A 19,910-nucleotide genomic window follows, 5' to 3' on the forward strand; every position below is an offset into this window, starting at 1 on the left:
TGTCCATTGAGTTGTTGAACTGTTGAGGTCGATTCTGGTCAAGGATCAGTGATGCTAGGTTGTCGGAGATGCCATGTTCTTCCCTTGAGTGGCCCCCTCCATCCTGAGTCAACGTGTAAAATGGACACCTTCCTTCCTCCTCTAACAATGATGATGGTGCTGAATTCAAAATCGGGCCTCTGCAAGATGGCCGCCAAGCCTTTACGTGCCGTTTCTGTAGGCGGCAGGTTGCACAGCAGGTGATCTCGGGTGAGTCCAGCGCAGACAATTTGAGTCTGCAATTGGATCCAGGAGCAGTACAGGCCATGAAATTCCCTGGACCTCCCTTCATGCAGCAGACCCTCACCCAATGTCCCTTCTTTCCACAGCTGGAGTATGCCGAGTCTTTGGCCAGGCAGTGGGCCCTGGGGTGCTGTACCTTGCCACAGACAAAGCACTCCTGGGCTCAGGAAGTGGCAGCCTTTAGAGTGGGGACGGCTATAGCGGGAGCAGACCTTGGAGGTGCTCACCGGAGAGCACAAGTTCACTGACCTCCAGGTCGTCATTCTCGAGATTGACCTGTTCCAGTGATTTGGCCAGCTCAACGTGGCTAGCGAGGTCCTCCCTTCCAGATTCGAGAAGTCGCTGCCTCACATACCTCAAGCAGACCTCTGCGACTAAAGTGACCCAGATCTGTTCATCTTCCCAGGTGCGGCGAAAAACGGCCGCATACCTGCACTTCTTAGGCACCGTCTGCAGATCCAGCAGGTAGTCGTCAATCGACTCTCCAGGACGTTAGCAGTATAGGGCGAGCCAGTGCCTCGCTAGTACTTTGTTCGGGGCCTTCATGTAGTGGGCCTTCAGTGCCTTGATGGCAGCCTAGTGCATCAGGAAGTTTCAGACAACTGCGTACCCCTTTGTCCCTACCCTTGAGATGAGAACCAACCTCCGGAGCTCATCTGTGTGGAAGACATCCCTGGCCGCATTCAGATAGGGCTGGAAGCAGTCTAGCCAATATGCAAACTCCTCAGTTGCGTCGGAGGACTGGAGGTCTATAAACAGTATACGGGGTTTGAATAATGCCTCCATTCTTGTTTGTAAGCCAATAAAATTGTAGCGTAGATAAAAGCTCACACTCGACCGGAGGGAGAACTAACGCTTTTATTAGTTTACAACATAGGTAGGGTTCATGAACAGGTTTCAGAGGGTTTCTGGGTTTAGGCGGGAAACCTAGATTATATTCGGGCCCCTGGGGTGGAGCCGGGAGGCGGAACCAGTCATCAATACAGGACATTTCTAGTGAATCCCAGTTCACTACACACATCATCATTGTACTGCTAGTTGTTGTGAGATTTGGAATTTTCTTTGTGATCCAAGATTAAAGAGGGAATATCTTTATTTTAAAGTTCAAAGGAATAAGTCTCCAATATTCAACTGCCTTATTAAACAAATCACATTCTTCCCATTGCTTATTATTCCCATATCATGCATATTCCCTAATTGAATCACTGCCAACCCTTGACTGTTAGCAATAAATGCTGAATAGTTAGAATTGTTCATATTTCTATAATTTCCTGCATAAAATTAATTTCATTGTTGGATTTGAAAGCAAAATAAAATGTTGCCTCCTTAAGTCTCTTTTTGCCTTAAAATTCAGATCCATCTCGCACTAATTTTTAAAATATTTATCTTCATTCACCAGTGTTTCAGAATCAGAATCAAAATTTATTGTCATGAGCAAGTCACAAAGTTTGTTGTTTTACAGCACCATCACAGTGGAAGCATTTATAAAACCACCTTACAAAAATAAATAGTCCACGAAAAGTCAAAGTAAAGCAATGCATTTGGTTCATTGACCATTCAGGAATCTGATGGCAACCGGGAAGATCTCCTTATGCCACTTTTTGTCAACCTTTATCCTATATTTAAAAACCAAGTGGAGAGATCAAAGTAATCTTGTGCATGAAGGCACTGAGGACATTTTGTGCAGAGAAAATCAATATTTTAAGCTACATTTAATTTCTTCACCTAGATCCAAGGCAACAATATTTAGAACTGAGTGAAGTTGCTGCAGGTACTTCCTGCATCACTACTGCACGCCTTCCTCAAGAATCCAAAAAGAAAGCAGTGTACACTTAAGCAGATGCGCACTTCTTGAATGGACTGCTGGCAACAACCATTCCAATTAGATTATGATGCCAAGGAAAAAGGGACTTGGCTCTTCTCACCGATATTCTATTTTCCTTTCTCTCCAGTGTCATCAACAACACTGACAACCCAGACTAATTCATATCACAATGAGATATTTCTTGTTCAGTCTCCCTGGTTTATGGATATTCTTTATTCAAACTCACACATTCACATATTTATACTGTCCCATTCCTGTTGCGAGTGCCTCAGTTTACAGTGGTACTCCAGCTCGTGATTATATCCTGACTGCTTCCAAATTTTGCAGTGGCAAAACCATGGTTGAGCCAGTTGTGGATTTGCCATTGACAGGTTGCCATGCCTGTGATTCCCTTATCCTATAAATTAATGTTAAGAAAAGCAGTTAAGGAAGAAATTCACAGCTAATAAATAAAGAAAGAAAAAATTACAATTTTTATTTAGTATTTTTAATATTTTGATAAAAGTAGAATGTGAATTATAACTGTTTTAAAATATTAAAGCATAATATTAAACCTGGCTGGGACAGAAATTTGTACCTCTCTTATGTAAGTTATACATACCTGACTTTTAAAATCTTGACTTGGAGTGTGTTTGCAACAATTTCTAGGTAAGTTTTCAATATGCTGAAGATTACAGAAGGTATTTCCTGCCAAGATTTACCCTCATTCATTTCAGATGATTTACTGGTCAGGCAAGCATCAAGTGACATTGTTCCCTTTACAATATATAGTAAAACCCCAGATATTTAACATCTATGGGATTGCTAGATGCTGGATAAGCTTGAGGCTTACTCTTGCAATGCCGAACTAATGCACCTGCATTAAGAATAAATAGTTATAAGACAAAAATCCAATACTGTACTTTCGCTAAACAAACTTCACTCGCATGGATATATAAACCTCAAAAACATTATTTTCAGTTACAGTCGTTGAAAACATTTAAACATAGCTGCATCTGCTGGTTTCTCCTCCTCCATGGAGCCGCCAAAAAGGAGAACAATAACATTATTGATGATTAAAACCCTCTCCCCCAAGTTTACAGATAAAGCCTTACTAATATACTTAATCTTCTTCTTTGGCTTGGCTTCGCGGACGAAGATTTATGGAGGGGGTAAATATACTTAATATACTTAATATACTTAATAATACACTAATAAAAATAAAAACTCTTATTAAACAGGGAGAGCTATTCCAAAGGCAAGCAGCATCAACCTGCTCTTCATCTTGGGTGATGCCATTTTATTCATACACAACTCTATTCAAACAGCTGCTAAGAGCAGAGCATGAACAAGGCTAAATACTCGCTCCCATCTTCATCAAAAGCTTGTGTGTTACTTCAGAGACGATTTACTTTTACAAATTTTAAGCTTCTATCTATCTATCTATCTATCTATCTATCTATCTATCTATCTATCTAGCTATCTATTTATTTTCCTTGTCATTTTTTTGGGTTGCTTGATGTTGCTGTTTGCTTGAATTCGAATAAGAGGTTTTTACTGTATATTTTGAATCAATGCCACAGGAATTGACCCAACGGTAAATAGTTCATTTACCTTAATCAGCCATGGAGGGATTTATATTATTTTTAAGCCTTATCCTAGTTTGGCATCTTAATCAATCAGATTGGTCCTCTATTCCATTTTCCCTCCTGGATTGCTCCCAAACAAGATATTTTGGTACCTCCACTCTTGCTGAGGGTAAATCTTTGGATGTTAGTCTTTTTTTTTAAAATATTTTATTTATAATTTTTCACACAGGCCTGTACATTCATATACCATGTCCTGCCAATAATGGCAGTTCACAATCTCATATACATGTGCATGTACTCCTTTTCTCTATGACTGTATATACAAGCCTGTGCCATTAACCACCCCTCCCTCCACCTATAAAACGAAACGATTCATTCTTACTACAATGTCAATAACAATAACACACATTAACATTAAGGAAATGAATAAGTGTGCAAAGTCTTTTGTGTTGGCATTTTAGGTTGTACCTCTTTAATCCAGTGATGTTGGGACCTGGCCCATTGCCAGATCACAGAAAATCCCAGAAAACAGAACTTGACCCCTAAGTGAATGTTTATTAGCACTAGCACCATCTTCTGCACCTCTTGGTCTCTTGGATGACACCCTGAAGGGCTGAAATACAGTTGAATATAAGAAATTAACAGGACTGTATCACCAAAACACTCGGCTGCGGTATAAACCAATTTTGGTGCATTTGCACTGCTAACGGTATCACCTTGGTGGTAGATCTACAAACTAATGGCGGCAGATTCAAAACATGCCAGACCACGGGAGTTGCTGGACCACAGAGTGCCAGATTAGAGAGGTACAACCTCTATAACCCTAACCCTACAGTTCCTCAAAAACCCATGACAAGAAGCCTCCAACCGTCACCCAATTGGAGACATTGAGCACTTATTCACTATATTCTGAAGCCTGAAGATGAGGGAATTATGATAATTTTTTTTTGAAAGATACACAGTAATTATGACTTTGCACACCATTAAAGTTGTAGCAAAGAATTCATGTTACAAAGCCAAATGTTAAAATTTTAATTTTTAAAAATATTCAGGGAACTTTTGGCTGAGTGGATTAAAACTTGGCTTTCCTGAAGAAAGCAAAGAGCAGGAATGGAGAGAAGTCAGTAACATGGAGTTCTGCAGGGATCCGTTCTGGAGCCCTGCTCTTTGTGATTTTTATAAATGACCAAGATGAACAGGTAGAAGAATGGGCCAATAAGTTTACAGATGATACGAAGGATGGAAGGAATTGTGGATAGTGTGGAAGGCTGTCATTGGTTACATAGGTGTAAAGGTTAAAACCAATTGTGATTTTATTCTTGGTTAATTTTTGCCTGTCTCTTTAATAGAACTATTATTTGTATTGTTAACATAGTAACTATGATGTAGTATGTCCACCCAGGCTAACCGCTTGCTCTTTTTATTCTTCAAGAAATTTCTCCTTAAGTTTTTTGTATTTCTATATATCTTTGTATCTTTATACAGTACATGCATTGTTATTCACTGTTATTAAAGTCTTGTGGCAAAGCTATGTAAAATGTTTACCTGTTCTATCAACAAATTAAAACTACATAAAGTAACAGCCACAGAGTTTGATTTATTGGATTAAAGAGATCTAAATTTGGAACATCGTGTCTCACGCTTTGGACGATGATACTTTGAAATTAGGATGTTAGAATAAGGAAAGTGATGTTTACAATAAGGACAGGATGCAGAGTTGAGTGGAACAGTGGCAGATGGAGTTCAATCCAGAGAAATGTAAGGTGATGCATTTTGGAAGGTCAAACCAGAAGATAGTGTACAGGATTAATGGTCAGATAGTTAACAGTGTGGAGAAACAGAGGGACTTTGGGTTTCAAATCCATACATCTCTCACGGTTGCTGCACAGGTGATAGGATAGTTAAGAAGATCGATGGCATGCTGGGCTTCCTTAGTCAAAGGATTGAGATCAAAAGTCAAGAGATCACGTTGCAACTCTACAGATCTCTGGTGAGATCCCACTCAGAGTATTGTGCTCAGTTCTGGTCACCTAATTATAGTAAAATGTGGAACTATAGAAAGGGTGCAGAGGAGATTTAACAGGATGTTGCCTGGATTGGAAAATAAGTCTTATGAGGCAAAGTTAGTAGAGCTGGGACTTTTCTCTTTGGATGAGAGGTGACTTAATAGAGGATCACAAAATTCTGAGAGGCATAGACAGGGTAGGCAGCCTTTATCCCAGGGCAGGAGTATCAAAAACCAGAGGACATCTGTAGAAATTTAAGGGAGAGAAATTTAGAGGAGACATCAGGGTTAAGTTTTTCACACAGAGAGTTTGGGGTGCCTGTAATGTCTTGCCAGGGGTAGTGGTGGAGGTTCAAACATTAGGGGCATTTTAATGACTCTTAAACAGGCATGTGAATGAAAAAAATAGAGGGCTACGAGGTAGTATTTTGGTAGGAATATGATGGTAAGCATAACATCAAGGGCTGAAGGGCCTGTATTATTTTATGTTCTATGAATTTGAGAGTGAAAGTCAGTCACAGTACCTTTTACTGACTTAAATTTTGTTGACTTTCCTTCATTCTGTTGGAAATGTTTGCAACAAGTTTATAACAAGCTTATAACAACCGAATCAATGGGCTGAATGGTCTCCTTTGCTGTAACCATTCTGTGATTCTGAGAAAAGAATGCAGCTTATGGAGGAATGCAGAAGTTACCGTAAAGTTACTCGTGTGAAAATCGCAAGTGGCCATCTATTATAAAGTGTAAAGAATAACAATAATTTTAATTATAGCTTAATTAGCTTAATTGTAACTGGAATTTTATTAAACCCAATTGCATTTATGTAATTTAATATCTAGCGATCTGTTTTAAGGGGCAAGGATCACACTTCTGCAAGCTGTGCAGTGCGTCCAGGTCCTTTTAGATTGATTCCCGATAATATAAAATAACTGACACATCCAGCAGGGGTCCTGATGTCTGGAGGCAAGTTGGATGTCTTGAAATTGGCAAAAAATGGACTGAAAGAGAAGAAAAACAGCAGATAAATGCCAATTCATTAACCCTTTCTTCAATTTTTTTCAAATCTATTCCAGTAAATACAGGAAGAGGTGGGGATTGAGAGGAAGAGTTGCCCAGTTGACTAGACTGAATAGCAACCCCAAGAGTTCAGTCCTGCAATAAACATAATAGTCTACTGGTTGTAAAAAAAACACCTTGTATCAGGGAAGAAGCACTCTTTTGATGAGCTTGTGACTGATTTCTATCTGGTAGAATGTGAAGCTATTCAGGCTAGTTGTCAAGCGTTGATGTAACTTTGATTACAATGGCCTATATTTTTAATGGCCTGAAGCATGAATTAATCTGAATCTGAATCCCTGGTGTAAATCTCACTGTACTAAAATATTGTATTTTACCTGAGCCCACTGTAAATTTATCATATACTTAAAGCTCAGTGTAGTGCATACACCTAACTCCGATTTTCACCTGTGGTAGAAATCTAATCATATTCATGTAAAATATATATCTTGGCTAAGTGATTGCTGTTGGATTTTTTGCTAAGATTGAATTGATTGTTGAACGTTTAAATGATCTTTCCTGAGAAGATTTGGAGTTATCTGCAATTTATAGAAATTCTGATCTGCACATAATCCCAATCCAAGCAAAACATTTCTCAGTATTTAGTTTGATTTATTATTTCCCAGAGACATTCACTTCAAGCCTATAATAGTACAGACCAAATAATTCTCCTACTAATGGAGAATGTCTGCTTAAATGGAACAATCCTTGATAATGGTGATACCTGTTTAAAAAGCTTGCATTGTAATACGGGATATTTGTAAGGAGCAATATTCTTGTAATATAATAGATCTTTTAAGAGAGCATGTCTTGATAATACATTTATGTAAGTAACATATTTTGTGAAGGAACCATTTCTTTGTAATGCTGCATCTGTTTAAAAGAGATATGGTTCATAATCAAAACACATGTGCAAGTGGGACAATGTGATTTAGCTCTGAATTGCTTTGCATGTAAGCTTGTCCACATCTGCTCATATCTTAACACATATCCTTGCTTTGTGATTTTATTTTAGCCTGTCGCTTTGGTAGATGTTCACTTCATTCACATGACACATTTTGGTGGTTTAATTTGCGGTCTTTAAAAAAGAAATGGGAAATGAAAAACACAAAATGACCTATTTATTATGAAGGAATAGTTTGTCTACGACACCAAATTAACATATTAGCTTGAATAAGCTTGGAGGGTGCATCATTTGATCATTATCTCCTGAATTGTGGAGAAAATTTCTCAGACAGTCCAGCTACTCTGAGAATCCTTGAATGTTCAGAAAGGAAGTCCAAAATGAAGAATAGGTGAAGGATGATGAATGGAAGTCATTATAAATTTGCCCTAATCTGGGATCAGGAAGTTTAATTTTGCCTTGTTGCTTTAAAATATTTTCAAGGATTAGAACCTGCTTGTCGTGAGCCTGTAGAAACGCTACCATTCTGCCCAGTTCGGTCAGAGCCTTACGCCAAAGGTGGGAAGAACAGACGCTGGGTGTAGTGTTTATGGTTTTAAAAGTGGAATATGAATGGAGTAAGAAATTAAAATATGAGTTTCTGGTGTCCTTTGAAACAAGAAAATGAGAGAGGGTAATGAAAAAATAAATGAGCAAAAGTACTGTGAAACAGCTCATAAAATGAAACTTAAATCAAAAGTATGAAATGGCTATCCTGATTCAACTGTGACAGATAAAAATTAATCATTGATCTATCAAGCTTTCCATATCACTAAATGACATGACAAAACCAAATGTCCAACTGCAGATTTCCTGAATGTGAGAATTGATCATTCATCTAACTACGTCAGTTAGTTGTTAACTTTACATGTTTTTATGCTGGGCCTCCGCTTCAAGACTGGCTTCAAACAAGGATTAAAATTTTAAACTTACCCATTTATAGAGAAACCCTAAAAGGCTGCTGCTCCAGTGCTGCTTTTAAGTAGAGCAGCACCTTGGTATGTAATCTGGGGTGACTGTAGGCGGGGTGAAATTTGCTGTTGCGCTGGCTATCATAAAAATACAGCAAAGCAATGGCCATCATCCCTACCCATAATCCTCCATGCAGCTGGAACCACTCTGCATTTCCCAGAATGGTTCCAGCTGCTTGTGGGATTATGGTTAGGGTAGATGGCCATTGAGCCACTGGCACAAACAAGCGGCCCGGAAAGGCCAAAGCAGCCCAATGAGGTGCCAGAGGCCGGAACGGCCAGTGGAGCTGTCACAGCCCGCCCCAGCCACCCTTGCCCTGACATCCCCCATCCCAGCCCTGAGGCGGTTATGGAAAGAGAGGGGTGATTGAGTGGGAGAGAGAGAAGTGAGATGGGTTGTGGGTGGACAGCATCATCACGACATCATTAGCCCATCCCTAGCTAGCCACTTGCAATGGATTTACCTTTATGGCAGCACTACCTTGGAGCAGGATTGGAGCTGCAACCTTGCAGCCACCCACAGTCCATTAATGATGGTAAGTTTTTTGATGTGAAGGGCAGAGAATCTCTGCCTTTATGTTCAGATTTTTTGTTGTATAAAAGGGTCTTTTGTCTGGAAAAGTAGGTCAAAGTTTAATGTTTTGTTTAATTCCATCCCTGCAAACTCTCCAACACCTTCAAAATACATGAGGTATTCATACTGGCATATAAAATACATGGGAGCAGAATTAGGCCATATGGTCCACTGAGTCTTCTCTGCCATGGCTGATATATTATTTCCTCTCAATCCAATTCTCCCATCTTTTCCCATAACCATGAATCCCTTACTAATCAAGAACCTATCAACCTCTTCTTTAAATACACCTAATGTCTTAGACTCCACAATGGTCTGTGGGAACAAATTCCACAGAAATACAACATGCTAGATGAAGAAATTTCTCCTAATCTCTGTTCTAAAAGGGTCATCTTTGAATTCTGAGCCTGTTTCCTTTGCTCCTTCCATTCCTGAAAACATCTTTTCCATGCCCCCTCTATCAAGCCCTTTCAGGAACCTTTACTTTTGTGAATGACAGAACACAAGAAGCTCAACATTACTGAGGGCAAAGCTCACTTGCCAGACATAATCAGGATTCTGAATCAAAATCAGATTTGTGGGCATGAACAAGTTTTATGAAATTTGTTGATTTGTGGCAGTAGTATGGAGCAGAACAAGGTACATAAATTACTATAAAAAGCAAAATGATGCAAAAACAAGATTGAAAAATAAATAAATAAATAGATAGATCGTGTGAAAAAGACAAAAAGTGAGGTAATGTCCATAGGTTCATTTTCCATTCAGAAATCTGATGGCAGAAGGGAAAAAACTGTTTTTTTTTTGTAATATTGAATGTGTGTCTTTAGGCTCCTGTACCTCCTTCCTGATGCTAGCAATGAGTAAAGGGTTTGACATGGCTGATGAGGGTCCTTGATGATAGATGTGGCATTCCTGAGGCACTGCCTCTTAAAGATGTCCCATTGAAAATATTCTCTCATTCTCTCCATCACTGGTAAATGAAGGTGGCATTTGCTGCATGCATCAAGTCTCTGATCTATAACTTCAGCCTCATTCAGTATTATGGTACAGCTTTGAATTATTGTAAAAGGTACAAAAGCATGTTCCCTAATTTGCCTTTTAACTTCATTCTCAGCCTGGATGACTAGTTCGGAATCTGTCGCCTCTGCTTTTGCTGATCTATCCATATCATCTAGTTTATCCTTTTTTTTAATATAATGTTTTTATTACTTCCTTTAATTTAAAAAGAATTCAGCTAATAGCTCATCAAAAATAATAGGGTGTTATGATATATCAAAGCCCTGAAACATTCCAAAGATTTTTTCATCAATATCATGCAAGAGGACCAAAGATGAACACAATTCCAACTGAGGCCTGATCAAATTGAACAAATTCTTGCTCATGTTATTTGATTTGTTTACATTGAATCTTTTGAGCAAAAAATTCTAAGACTCTAATTCTTTTGCAATGGCCTCTATGTTCACAACAAGCTACAGACACACACGCACTACCATACATCGTCCCATCTCTCTTTCAAAAGCCTTTAGATGAGGACTTGTCTGGTATGAACATGCTCAGAGAGTGATTGATAAGATATATATCTTAACAGTTGTCCAATAATTAAAAGATTTCAAACTAAATTCCACACCATGTTCCGTTCACTACAAAATATTTTAAAACCTGTTAGCTTATTTTAATATAATTCAATTTGACCTTGTGATGAATTTTTCATCGGTTGAGGTACATCTCATATAATATTATAGATTTGTTGATGGTGTCAGCATTGTTTAATTTCAAAATTATTGCTACATTCAAATATTAAGAAATATTTTAGATTTTGTGCATGTACTTTTCTATTGTTGAGACTATTAAAGCCTTGGTAGTATTTATGTTCCTTATCGATATTTCATGTGTCAGTGGAGCCAAATTACAATTAAATGTTCAGGCATACATTACAATCACATCTTGTTCAGTTGGTTTCTTTTATCAAGAGAGAATGAAGTCATTTTTAACAGTGGCATTTGTAACAACAGTGGAAGTTTTATGGCCATCTGTATAAAGTGGGCTAAGGATTCCTGTGAGAGTTCGCCGAGGAGGTGAGTAGAATAATTAATGAAATGAAAGGCGCAAGCTTTGGTTTCTGTTGCCTCTGGCTGATATTTTAATAGAGCTGTCAGCTATCCAGTGAAAGCAGAGCCATACTGACCATGCAGACACCATGTTTGATCACCAGTCTGTATTGAACAAGTTTATCTTAACTAGGATAGTTGTAAGGCCATTATACTTAACCTCAGTGTTGGACCGAAGGAAGGAGTGAAATATTTCAACTGCATTTCAATGGCTAATTTTTATTAACCCCTATTGGAAATGCACTTTGTGCATTTTATCACCTTTAACAATATTTATTCCTCCCTCATCATTTCAAAAGAAAACGATATGATACAATGCTCATTAGCACATCATTGTTTTGAGGAAGCCTAATGTTCACAAGTAGTTGCCACCTTCCTTGGCTGGAAAGGGTGAGAAAACTCCGAACGAACATGAAAGATCTATGAATGCACAACATTATGATGACAATTCGATCACAGGATCATGCTTCTCTTTATCAGCGAGCCTGTTACAGTCAGTGGTTATGCAAATGACCCTCCACTCTGACAACCATCGATAGCCACGCTGCCTCAGGAAAGCAACCAACAAATGAAAAGGCCCATCCTTCCCTGGTCCTACACTCTTCTTCCCTCTCCCACACCCTCTCCAAACTTTCATCGTACAGAAGATTGCAAAGTTTAAAATCAAGTCCGTCAAGATTCAGGGGCAGTTTCTTTCCAACAATTATCAGACTCTTAAATGAACCTCTTGTTGGCAAAAGTTGATGCCCTTGTATTATTTTAACTCTACTTTTCTTTATATCCTGCACTTTATCCTTGCAACAATGGACCCTGCACTTCTGTTTTATTACCTGATAAAATTAAGTATGAGTGACTTGCCTGTTTAGCAGGTAAAGCAAAGCTTTTCATTGTCTATTGACAGACATGAAATAAAAAATTAATCATTCAATAAATAATAAAATAATAAATAAATACTTTGGTGGGGGTGTACAGTTGATGTGAAATTTAAATACCTCACCTAGTGCCATTGCCTGTTCAACATGAACACCCTTTGCAATTCCTTTGTGTGAAATGGAAAAGCAAATAATAAGCATTTAACAATGTGCTTTGAATGTGCTATGACAAATTAATTGTCAGGATTCTTGCACTATTTGAGAACAATGAATGAAATATAGCAGGGAGCTGTTGTTTATAGTGTATGCTGTTTGAGATGACAGGGGATAATGTGTGCCATCAACAGATTAAATGTTCCAGCATCACCTAGAATAAATAAATTACAGGGATGTTTTTGCAGTAAATCTTTGTTCTCCAATTTAAGAACTGGCTTCAAAGGCATGCAATCTTTACCTCTTTTGTGCTTAAGTTCTGATCATGTGGCATTTATTTTTAGAATCCGAACAGATATTGTACATTGCAATGAATCACTAAAAGGGTTTTTGCTTAAATGCCAGTCATGTATTTTTCAGCATGGTTGTACTTACAGGAATATTGGGCTCTTCTAGTTTCTATGGGAAGAAGGGTTATTAGGAGCACATCATCATTGAACCAGGTGTACGAGATTCAGCCCATTGAGTTTATGTGTTCATTCAAACAGCATTATTACTTTTGCCCTATTATCATTTATAAATTTCATTAATAAAAACCTTTCTATCAAGTGGAAATTATGGAAATATTCAATCTGAAGCATTTACCCTGTTTATATCTTTGAGGCATTCTCTGCTTTAATATTGCATAATTATTTATATTTCTAGTTTCTAGTAACTGCAATATCAGCAATATATAAAAATATATAACAAAAAATTTTAAAAAGCCCTCCGATTTAAAATGCACCATTCACCTGTTATCATTTGCTGGGTTTTTTTAAACTAGTACTATGCTTCATGCTAAAATGGTTAGTCATTTAATTCCTGAAAGACCTGATTCCAATTGTTCCTCTTTCTCCTGGACTCCCCAATGATTAGAAATGGGTTAACTCTGATTCTCCTTTATATCTTGGAAATTCTGATTAACCTGGCCCTTAACCGAGTAAATTCCAAAGAATGTAACTATGACCTCTGTAATCATACTATAACACTTAGAGTATAAATGTCAATCTGATAAATCTTCACTGCACTCCCTTAAAAGCCAATGAATGAGTTGCTGCACAGAACTGCTCACAATGTTCCATCTGTGCCCGATCAGGGTTTTGTTAGCTGTTGCATGACCTATATCATCATGTGTCCATGTCTTGAAACTATAATGGTCCAGTTTCCATTTGTCTTTTTATTTTCTGTACCTATGCAAGATATTTTAGTGATCTGTGAACACAGGCATTGTTGTACCCATTGCTCCCTGTATAACCTCTTTGTACCCTTACTACTTTGACCATTTAGAAAGTACTCTACTGTGTTCTCTTTAATTCTAAAGTGGGCAAAGTGCTGGAGTCCATTGAACTATTAATACCATATAGTATAACACATCTTCCAAGTGGTTTAGAAATACATTGAATAACTGTGGTCACAGCAAAGACTAGTCACCTCCTGCAACTCCATGTGTGCAGGTGTTACCTGCCCCATTTTCTAGATTGAATGTAGGCTCATTGCAAGACATTTCCCATGCTTAATAAGAAAATGAGGGGGGGGGGATAAAATAATGTTAAGGCAAAAGTTCATCCTTGATTGCGTGTACATGTGCAATAGAGAGGTGCCTGCAATTGTAAATCAGCTTTGAAATTCTGATCAATATAAATCCATAGAACTGAATTTCAGGAAGCAGAGACAATACCATATTGCATATTTTGCACATTACCAAGGATATTTTCACGCCCATTTCAGACCCCCATCCCACCCCTCTACTTGTGAAGGACAGAGATAGAGCCAAATCATTGTTTAGTTAGAAACCTTTATTCCTTGTGACACTATCAATTCTTTGCACTCGCCAGATCAATCACTGCACCTTTAATTGATATACAATACCTGAATGCTATTGCCACTCATTGATATAAATTGCAGAGATACAATTAGTCAGTGAATAATAGTAGCAGCCAAAGGGGGAAAAGAAAGGTTATGTTGAGGGTGACCATGGATTAGAAGCAAATTTATTTGGTGCAATTCTGGCATTATGGTTAACAATCCCAAACAATACTCTTTAATGATACATTCCTGATTCCAAACTACTGATAGATAAAGGTGATTAAATTAATAACTTTTAGTTCTGCCCTTTTTTGTTGAGTAAAATTAAACAGTGTTTATGAACTTCTAAATGAAGGAAATAGCAAAACTGATTATTTCATATTATCAGATGTCAATGTTGCTTATTGTATGTGTTATAGAACTATAAGAGATGCTTAGTGTTATGCCAATATGAGTTTTTATCAACATGATATTTGTGTGACAGACAGGCATGCATATAGTAACCCCCTTTAATCCCCTTCTTCAGGATTTGCAAGCACCAAAGCTGGCTTAATAATATTCATGGGTTTTAGGTAAATATTCTCTAAGACTAGCTGTCAGACACTTATCCACGTTTTCCTTCCTATGAACGTTTACAATTGCAAAAGAGCAAACAGCTTCGGAAGATGTGGATCAGTGCGTGAGACATGAATTAAACCTTCAGAAGACTTCTCTGTGCAGTATCGTGTTATTTTGCCACATAACAGCTTCAGAAATTATCCTTTAGAAAACCTAAATGATATGGATTTCAGATGTTCATTACAATGAAGGACATACCACTGGAAAAAAGAACCAGCAGTCCAATCAGTAACCACATGGTTCCACTTCACTGCTTTATTAATGCAAATACACTATCTCCCATACTACTCTCAACCCCACCTCCTGAAATGAATTTGAAAGGCGATCACCACCATTTTACAACTGATAAATCTAAATAATGCTATCACCAACTAAATCCAATACAACACACCTGAATCATGGATTGCACAATTTTGGAGAAATATAATTTTGTAATAGTCAATTTTCCACACTACTTGGACGGAAAAGGATCAGCATTAATAGCAGACTCTAATATATATCTGAGATATGGTGACACTATATTGCCTGCCATTTTTCTGTAAATTTTTCTGCAGAACTTTTGTTTAAATTTTATACAGTGCTACTAGGGTAAATATCACCCTCTCACAGTTGGCATTGCAATTAGTGTGATGCCTTTACAGCGCTAGTGATCGGGACCGGCATGTGAGTCTTGTACTGTCTGTAAGGAGTTTACACGTTCTCCCCGTGTCGGCATGGGTTTTCCCTAGAAGCTCCTGTTTCCTCCCACCCTTCAAAAAAATGTACCAGAGGTATAGGTTAATTGAGTGTAATTGGGCAGCATGGACTGAAAGGGCCTGTATGTCTACATTTAAAACTAAATAAATTTAAATTTAAAAAAAATTAAAATTTATAACTCTTACTAGCACATATGATATAATTTTCCATTTTATTTATTTAAAATACAGATGAAATAGTTATTTCTATTTAAAGTAACAGTTAGGGAAGATAGATTAAAGTTTGTACCATGTGATATTATGCCATTCCTATGAAATAGTTTTATAGAAACGGAATGCTTTCACAGATCTGAAGATTGACTAAAATTATCAGGGATTAACTTCAGAAAATCCATCCACGACAATATGTTTCCTGTTCAAACAGCATGAAACATAATTTTTATGATGTTTTTATGCTGCTTGAATTGGAATGACTTTGATTGAGGAGATCTAATAAAAATAAGACAAAACCACTGAGAGTGTAGAACAACTGTTGAAAGAGCTTCAGTGAAAGAGTAGAATTTTGTTAAGAAAATTGAATCTAATACTGGTGAGATGGTAGTTGCATTGCTGAACAACATGAGAGGAATCTGACCCAAAAATATGTGTTAGAAAGGTTATTAACAGACTGGTGGATAAAATGTGAGAAATGCACTGACGTTCTGTGGGATGGTGTTGGTGCTGTGATACACGAGGCAATCACTGTGCATAAGACTTTGTTGCATTTGGAAGAATGTCAAGTTTGGTGGGTTCACAGAGAAATGAGTTTGGACACAAGTGTTACAATTGCAGGAAACTTTAAAGAACACATAGGAGACAGAGGAGAACATCAAGTGATACTCCATTACTATATTACTAAACAACTAAATAGACATTCATATCGACTCCGATACCAGTTGCCACCTATACCCTACATGCTCACACATATTTACACACTCTAAAAACAATCACACTCCCGGTTCCCTGTATCATTGGGGTTGTGGCTCTCTGTAAGCATTGATCTATCACAGTATCATGGCTCAGCTTGTGTGTAGTGCATGACACTTTCAGTGATATCCACAGAAATGACCTGGTGAGAATTAATGTTTGGTGCTTGGACCATGAGGCAGAGAGAAAGAATGTGCTATGCATCAATGTAATATTCACTTCTGATATAGGTGCCTAGACAATAATGACCCTAGGTAATTTAAATGAGCCAAAAGCAAAGTGTGCATTTATGGGTGGCTGGAGTCCAACTTTGATTAACAGGTGTTGTAACTTCTGAATAAGTTTCAGATGGGGAGGACACGAGACCACCCACAATCCTCAGTATTCCAGAAGGACAGGGAGGCCATATGTTTCTCCACAATCCACATATGACAACATCTCACATAGTATTAGCTTTTATCAATTCAGTAATCTCACCTTGATGAAGGGCTCCAGCCCAAAACATTGGTGATGTATCTTCACCTATGCTACATAAAGGCACTGTTTGACCTGATGAGTTTCTCCAGCATTTGTGTGATTTTTTTCAATTCAGTAATCTTAGTTATTGTTTTTAAAGAACATGTAAGTTTTCATGTCCTTTTAAATAATTTTATGGAATTACAATGGAGTGGATTCCATGTAATTGTGAGATAGGAGTCCAGGAAATGCCCCATATTATTTTCTTCATTAAAACAGATGAAAGGCGAAAGATATATAAAGAGCAAGAAAGATTCACAGAACATGATTGCCAGCTTTTGCACCCCCTTGATGCACTTAGAGTTCTCACAGCTGTTGCAATGTAACACAGTGAGGGCTGACCTGATTTTTTTTGAATGGCAAATGAAGTCAATACTGCTCCCAGTGTTTAAATGAGCATACCACAATACAAGCTGCCCTCTTCTAGCTCTGGTCGAGTGCTGCTACTGAATCATTAGTCTCTGTAGTGATGGAGAGGGAGAATGTTATCAGCAGGCTACTAAGGAACATTTACAAGGAATAAGCTTTGTGCTAAGGGCCTGGAGACTACAGGGGTATAGCCTGGTGCTCCAGGTAGGAGGCTATAAGAAAAATTTCTGTTAGAAATAATGCCCTACAAATGAATTCTGTACCATGGGCAATGTTGCAGTGCAGGCAAATGTCCGTCACCAATCTGTCTTCATTGTGGTCTGTTAGAAAAGGAACTGCTCATCTCTTCTTGAGCTGGCTGACATTCCTCATACTGTATGGAGCAGCAAACAATGAGATATGGAAGAAATCAACAGCAGACTTGATGCTGAGGCCAGGGTACTAAGAGTGACAGCAACCATTATTTCCATGGATGAAGCTCACCAAATGCACATGTGAGGCTGTTTATGAGGTCACAGGATGTCATAAATCTCATTGAGGACAAGAAATGCAGTTCAACCACTGACCTTTAGTGACCTATCACAGACAAACAACATCCCCTCACTTGTCAGGAAGGTGCAACAGCGACTGCACTTCCTGAGAAGAATATCGACCATCATTATGTCACCTTTCTACAGGAACTCTGTCAAGAGTGCCCAGGCCAGCTGCATTGCAGTGTGGTCTGGTTGTTGCAGAGAAATGGATTGGAGATCAATCCACAGGTCCATAAGAGTGGTAGAGAAGATCACTGGATTCTCCCTCCCCTCCATCGATATGATCTATCGGGATCGTTGTCTGAACAAGCCGTGCAAAATCCACCTATGCACTCAACATCTTTCAGCTGCTCCCATCATGAAAGAGCGTATCAGAGCCAGCACCACCAGGCTGAGGAGCAGCTTCTTCCCACAGGCAATGAGAATGCTGAACGACCAAGGAACTGCTCACAGTAACCATCTGAGACTCTCATAGTCACAAAACAATATTTAGTATTTATTTGTACATATGAATGTACAAATACCTGTCCTACCTGTTGTATGCATTATTTATTTGTATGTGTGTATGCTGGTTGTGTGCCAACATGTTTTGCACCCAAGATCAGAAAATGTTGTTTCATCGGGTTGAACTTATGCAATCAGATGACAATAAACATGACTTGGCCTGACTTAATCACATTCTTTCAATGAGAAATAAGTAGTAAAACCTGCTTGTCCTGGAAGAAAATAGCATCTTTTTTGGACCAATAAAGTTGAAAAATCTCATTCCAGATGAATTTGTGGACATTGAACTACTATTCCAATTATTCAGGAGAATATAACATTGGAAACAGAGCAGGAGAGAACAAAAAAAAATCCAACCTAGAAATTAGGAGACACATTTCTCATTTGGCAATAAAATATGCTCAAGATTTCACCTCGTGTTTGAAGGCAAATATCGACAGCAGTGTCTTGGAATGGTGTGATGGAACTTCTAGTTCCTAACTTCTTAACAGATAGCTCAGATTCCAGAATTGCCAACTTGTGGGTTTGCCATTCATAAAAATCAGATCAGCCCATTGCGCAGATTCTGTTGATTTTCACAGTGGAATACTTTTCTGGAGATGATGTAATGGGGAGATTATATACCATACTGTATTCTTCTTGGCCATGAACAATATTCTACTTGCTTTTATTCTTGTTTAACTAGATTTGGTTTACTTAAGATGGACTGTCTATGAACACCTGATAACTGGTAAATTGCTCAGGAAATTAAGCAATTTTCTATTTTCCCCACATCCACTCAGTTTTCCAGTCTCCTATGTCCTGGAACATTTGACTGAATTAATTTCACTATTTACATAAACTGTTTCAAATAATGGAGTAGAGTTATTGACCATGCTACTCATTAGAATGTAATGGACCTTCGATTCTTCTGTTCACTATGACAGGTAAGAGAAACAGGCCTTTAAAAAATAGATTACACAATTAATTTAAGGATGTCAATACATTACTGGGACAGCTAAGAGGAACCTCAAAGTAAATCCATCCAAGTTTTATTCAGACACAAAGATATTTTCTCTTGTTAGTTGGAATGGGTTATGTTCCCCAAAGTAGAGTTGTTTGTGATCAATAGGGAGCTAAACAAATGGTACATTTGGAAACCCAGTCATTATCTATCTCCAATTTCAATGGAGACAAAATAATGCTAGCTTAGATGAGGGGGTGATCAGAGGGCAAAGGGGAGTAGGGTGGATGGGGTCACTGAGAACATGACTCACAGGAAGTTTCTAAACTACAAATAGCGGCCGGGGGCATCTATTTTAATTCTGTCATGGAGACCACAATTTCTAGTGATGTAATTTTGAGGAAGGAACGTTTAGTGGAGATCTCAGAGGTACTTTTTTATTGCATGGAGGGTGGTGGATGCCTGGAATGCATTGTCAGGAGTGATGGTGGAGTCCGATACAATAGGAATATTTAAATGTTTTAGACAGGCACATGGATGTAAGAAAAATAGAGGATTATGGAA

General features: G+C 38.1%; 1 long non-coding RNA gene across 4 annotated transcripts; it reads right to left on the minus strand.

Annotated features, from left to right (window-relative positions):
* Positions 1 to 2,302: 2,302 nt before the first annotated feature.
* On the minus strand, positions 2,303 to 17,852 carry LOC138756119 (uncharacterized). 4 transcript variants are annotated; one of them, XR_011352769.1, is made up of 5 exons: positions 17,630 to 17,852; positions 6,615 to 6,678; positions 4,144 to 4,288; positions 2,709 to 2,963; positions 2,303 to 2,504 (listed from the first exon to the last, which is right to left on the minus strand). It is a non-coding gene; the product is annotated as an uncharacterized lncRNA (long non-coding RNA). The 4 variants fall into 4 exon arrangements; XR_011352771.1 differs by lacking the exon at positions 6,615 to 6,678 and adding an exon at positions 17,340 to 17,458; XR_011352770.1 differs by lacking the exon at positions 4,144 to 4,288 and adding an exon at positions 17,340 to 17,458.
* Between the last annotated feature and the right edge of the window lie 2,058 nt (positions 17,853 to 19,910).

The sequence above is a fragment of the Narcine bancroftii genome, chromosome 3 (assembly GCF_036971445.1).
Source record: "Narcine bancroftii isolate sNarBan1 chromosome 3, sNarBan1.hap1, whole genome shotgun sequence".
Taxonomy (NCBI): domain Eukaryota; kingdom Metazoa; phylum Chordata; class Chondrichthyes; order Torpediniformes; family Narcinidae; genus Narcine; species Narcine bancroftii.